The sequence below is a fragment of the Triticum urartu genome, chromosome 1 (genome assembly GCF_003073215.2).
Source record: "Triticum urartu cultivar G1812 chromosome 1, Tu2.1, whole genome shotgun sequence".
Taxonomy (NCBI): domain Eukaryota; kingdom Viridiplantae; phylum Streptophyta; class Magnoliopsida; order Poales; family Poaceae; genus Triticum; species Triticum urartu.
Window position 1 is genome coordinate 223,737,519 of NC_053022.1, and position 5,641 is coordinate 223,743,159.

Sequence of the window (5,641 nt, forward strand, 5' to 3'; positions counted from 1 at the left end):
AAGGTGGCATGGAAACAAGAAACTGTTTGTGCGCATTTTGATTTCTTTGTACCTCTTGTGATGGTGGTTGTATTCTTTGAGGTGATGGCACGTCTCCCATGATTGATGAAGCCCAACTGACTCTCGAACCTGCCATGATTAGTAGAAACAAGAAACAAAATCCAAGAATAACGTTTCTATGAACTACTGGCATGTCATGGTAAAACGCTCACAGTAGAGCAAAAATCAAAGTCTTGCAAGTTCTTACCATACAACAGATGGTGATCAGCAACCGATGATGTCAAATAACTCGAAAAGTTGGATAAAGCGATTGCCAGGTGAACGTATGTATACACGGTGTAGAAATATGCGGAGCTGCGTTGGCTTTATGTATGTGGAAAAAAAATGCTACAATCACGTTAATTAATGCAAGCTGAAAACTCATTCAAAATAATCGAGTGCTGGTCCTACGCCAGAACATACTAGAGACGTGAGCCTAACACACAAAGGAATTCACGTGCGCTGGCAACCAAGTACTCAAGTTGCAACGAAAAAATATAAGCGGCGTAGCAACAAGCCAAACGAGCACTACTACTGGTCTTTCCTTAATAATAATAAAGCACGCGGGGGTTCACCGTTATGGCCTTTTTACACAAAGGTCCTTGTGCTTTTTAGGAATTAAACCCACAGTCCATCCGCCAAAGTAAAAAAATGATTCGCTAGGGTATTCCTCCCCAACTTTGCCTCTGCGCCGCCACACGCGAGAGACGCCCCATCCCAACCACCCGACTCCGCGTCTCCCGCCCGAGACCGGCCGCCGCCGATGAGGGCCACGCCGGCGCTACCCCTCAGCCCGCCTTCCTCCTCTTTCCACTCTGTTCCCCTCGTTCTCTCTCCGCCCTATGGTCAGCAGCGACCACCCAAGCTCGCCCCGATCCATTGCCCTCTCCTTTTGCCCAGCTTGGGTCCATCGCCGGCCGTCCATGGGGCGAGCGTTGCGCCTCCTCCTGAAGCTCCTATTTTTGTGCCGCCACGCCTGCACTGCCCACCAGCACCTACCGAGAGCTCATGGTCGCCTTCTGCCAAGCTGCCAGATTGATGGCCGACCGCCGCCATGACCGACCTCAACCTTGTGCACGCCATGGGCAGCGGCCATGGAGGCCGCACCTTCAGCCTCTCGCTCGCCGCCAGCTAGGACCTCTATGAACATCTCATTCATCTATATCAAGGACCAATCTACGTCACCTGAGGTTGACAGTAGTTCGGCCAGGGGCATCACGACCACATCCTGATATCCTCTGCCTTGGGCACGGTCACCACTGCTTTCCTTCCTTGGAGCAAAGAATTATGAGCTCTCCTGTACACGGCTGAAGCGCCTACAGGTATGCGTGTCTGTGTTCTAACTTTTGCTCATTCTTTTGTTTCTGAACAAGTGAATTTCTCTTGCTGGAGCGTTTCATTGAAAATGAATTTGGTTCTGAAGCTACTCTTGAAGCTTACGATCTGAAAAACACAGTAGAATTATTTTGCTCTATGTTGTGTTGTGGTTCCTGCCCAAGAGGTGGCAACAGTCTTCGGACTTAGTAAGCCATATGCTTATATCTCAGAAATAAATTAAATATCATAGGAAAGGAGCAGCAACCTTAACTAAACATAGAGTTGCGTTATACCTCAAAAATATAGATGTGTTGATTTAGTTCACCTGTACTGAACATATTACTTTCTGCTATGGCATGCATATTCAGAATCATGGGGTCAGGAAAGCAATGAAAGTTAGCAACGGGAGATCGTAGCGATGTCTGAACGGCCGTCTGCTACTGAAGCTCGTCCACCATCCTCTCTCTGATGAGATCAAAAGCCTCTTCGCTCCTTCACTATGAGGTAATGAATCACCCAAACAGACAATGTGCATGTGTGTAGGCGAGAAGTTGTCCCTGTCTGAATTTTGCATGACAAGTTCTGCTGCTGCAAAGATTTCTTTAGGACCATCGACATGGATGTTCATGTCAGGATTTCTTTAGGAGCATCTACATTCAGGACAATATGTATGCATGTCGAGAAAAAAATATATTTTAAGATGTGTGTTTTATCATATAGTTCAACCAATACATATTTTTTATGGATCATTCGCATTTGGCAAGTTTTTACTCACACTGCATTTTCAGCTATGCATGTGAATGCTTGGGAAGACACTACATGCATAGTTAACTTTTGTTCTGGTTCAATTCTTTGTTTTTTCTGACACTTTTCTACTGAGAATGCTTTGCCATTAATTTTTGTCCCCGTTGATCTATTTTCCTCTTAGCATCATCCATCTTCATTGCCCCATGACCGGACTTGCTTTCCCGAATGCACGAACAAACATCTGCTCTGTATGCACGGCAAAATTTAGTTCCATTCAATGCCATCACATGACCCCCTTACAGTATGTGATCCTTTGGTTCAGATGTGGCATTTTCTCATTTGATTGTTCATTAAATCTGCAAGCGAGCTATTTTAGTTAGATGCTCTAAAAGAAAATGAAGGGTCGTTCCAAGAGGTTAGTGTCAAATAAAAAAATTCCAAAGAAATGTAGTGCAAAAGAATTTGTACAACTCTTCCTATAGGATTAATTCACTCATACAAATAGGTGCGGCCCATAGAAAAACAAGCATATGAACTCAACCCTCTGAATTTTCCATGAAAAGATTTTGAATCAAAGAGACCCAAAGGTGGAATAAAAAGATTACCGTGGCCACAACTATTATCAAAATGTTTCTCAGATGTGGAAATATGGAGGGGAAGGATCCTCGACCATCATGATGCGTCCCTCGACCAGAATCTCCATCAAATCATGTCGCATTGCAACTTTCAGAGTAACGTCGAATGTCGCCGGCGGAGGAAAATCATCCGACGAGCCGTCCAATGTCAGGTCCACCGGCGAAAGAAGAACATCCGTCGAGCCGTCCATCGTCTGAGGTGGCTACACCAGAGGTATGTCTCCCCTTGAAAGTTAATCAGTGATACAAGACCCTGTTTCAGTTTGCTATTTGTGAAAAATTGGCGCTACTTCCGATTGCTCTTCAGATTCTGTTTCCCCCCTTAGTTCTCTGTATGTTCATGTGCTTCCCATTGAATCTTCAGTTCTCAAATTCACTGCAACTTACAAGCAACCCTGATGCAAAACCTAGATGCCTATATTGATGCGTAAAAAAAGACTAATGACTTGCGTTTCAGTTTGGGACATGCATGGCTGCATGTGCGTATCTACATCCACTCATTGGTTCACTAGCACATATAGTGGTGTATGGATCATTGCTCATCTTCTGGCCATACAATTCCAGAAAAGAAAGAGTTTCGGCCATATCATGCTCACATTAGCATCAAATAGCTAACACGGAGTTAAATGCTGAGATGTTACTTTATAATAGCTTAAACAACAAAAACTTTAATGGCTTATTTTTAATTCATATGTTTCAGTAGCCGTCTAAAGAATCATGACACGTGGCCTTCTAACTTTTACTTTGCTGGAGGCATTAAACCAACTACTTCCTCTGTTTTTTGATTTATTTTGCATTATGTTTCAGCTAATCAGCAATACACGCCCTTGTTTCAGTTTATTTTTTCTGAAAAATTGGTGCTACTAGCCAAGGATTGAACCAAGAAATTTCATGTTGCTGACTACATATACCTGAACATGGTGGCTTGAACTTGGTTACAGTAATTCTTGGACATGATGCTAGAGTGATACCTTGCATCTTTCTCAAAATAATGGTACACTTGTCATACGTGTCAGGAGGCTTGGCATGTGGTAGAAGAAAACAGAGAATTCCTGCTAGCATCCATTTGCTAGCCTCGGCAGTGAATTGCATAGTGAAACTCGTACTCCTCAAAAATTCCAAGTTTAGTCTGAACATTAATCTTCAAAAAAACAAAATATTCCGAATTAGGTATTTCTGGAGCCATCACCTATGTCACCAACTATGTCCACATCTACTCCAGTTTCTGAGTGTTTTGAATCGATTGTGCCCGAATCAGATAATTAGAGAGATCGTGATCCATTGGCATCACCTCCATCCCCATCTAGCTCGACATCATCTCATGTTTTTTCATTACATGATGTCAAGGAACCAGATTCACATAAAGAGATCAAAGTCGATGAGACATATGATTATCTCCCACAAGGTATTTATTTGATTTATTATGTGTACTTTCATGAATTATAATCAGGAAAATCCAAAGTAAAATTGGTATGTCAAATAGTACAATTCATCTCGAAATGTCAAATGACTCAAATTTCTGATTCCATTTTTGACATCTAAACGCATAACTAATATTGTTTTCCTACCAATATGCTTGTGTAGGGAGCCCAATCGGTGGAGGTGATTTGTCAAAGAGAATTCTAGCAGCCAACAGTTAATAGGCGGTGAGCAGGGAGACAATGAACATGTAGAGCTCGAAGTTTTTTTTTAGAAAGCAAAGCTGGAGTTTGGTTTGTACTTAAGACATCACTTAAGAAGTTCTTCACCACATGTAATTTTTTTTGGAGCTTGGAAGGATATACATTTTTGGGGTTGCCAATTATAAGAGTTAATGGAGTGCTTTAAAATTTGATGTTTGTGGGTTCTGAAATGATAATATTGTGGAAATTGCAAGCACTACTGTGCCATGTACTGTCTTGATCCATAGTTATATTATACATAGTTGTTTGTCATTGGTTTTATGTGTTTCCTCTTTCGCTTTTACTATAACAAGTGCAGATTGAGTTTCTATATAAACAGAAAATTTCTTAGAATAGCATGTAGTGCTTGTGTGTGTCGGTCAAGTCTTTCAATGGGTCAAGTCCAAAAAATAGTGCAAAATAAATTACAAATAAAATATAATATTCCAAAAAAAATGTTCGTCACCATAAAAATGATTCCATTTTAAAAAGTATTCTTGAAAATAAAATACACCTTCTCAAAATAAATATATATTCATGTTTTTCTGAATAACACAAAATAAAATTGATTGAAAGACTATTCAATAGACATTCAATAGACAACTACTCTTTCATCGGGGAGCTGAAATGGGTTAGGACAAATATTGCTAGGATACGTCCAAATTTTATGGTCCAAAAGGAAATAACCTTATTTCTAACGTTTGCAAAAGTTGAATTAAGAAGTGTTGCATAATGGCGTATGGAGCAAGTTATGTTTAATATTTTGTCCGGTGCAACGTACGGGTATTTGTACTAGTATGTATGATATCTCCAAATATTTGGTATGTGGTTGATCTCTCTTTTCTTTCGTTTCCGCCTCAATGTCTTTCTCCCTCATGTGTCAACTGGTCTCTTTTTTCATCCAAAGTCCAAACATGGAAACAACCAACTCTCTCTGATTGACGTGCAGATCTCTTTTTCTCTCTCTCTTCTATCCCAACAATCTAGAGAGAGTACTTCGACAGGAAGGGTCCACCACGTAACGATTCGCTAAGGCGACAGGAAGGCGATTGCTTGGCGATTGCGAACCTGTGCTAGGGTTAGGGTTTCGTGTGCGGGGGTGGTGAAGATACGGTGGTGGACTGGACGGCGACGACGCAATCCAGGACACCGACCGGCGAAGTTTGCTTGTCCACCAGGGGGGCAGAGCTGATGGCGGAGAAGGCTTCGGGAAAGACGAGGAAAATCCGGGGAAGATGGCAT

At 41.8% G+C, this 5,641-nt stretch overlaps 1 long non-coding RNA gene across 4 annotated transcripts; it reads left to right on the forward strand.

The window, feature by feature from the left end:
* The first annotated feature begins 704 nt into the window (after positions 1-704).
* Positions 705-4,619, forward strand: LOC125554723. 4 transcript variants are annotated; one of them, XR_007304434.1, is made up of 3 exons: positions 705-1,361; positions 1,725-4,143; positions 4,323-4,619. It is a non-coding gene; the product is annotated as an uncharacterized LOC125554723 (long non-coding RNA). The 4 variants fall into 4 exon arrangements; XR_007304433.1 differs by having other exon boundaries at positions 1,725-2,952; XR_007304432.1 differs by having other exon boundaries at positions 1,725-1,860; positions 2,834-4,567.
* The last annotated feature ends 1,022 nt before the right edge of the window (positions 4,620-5,641 follow it).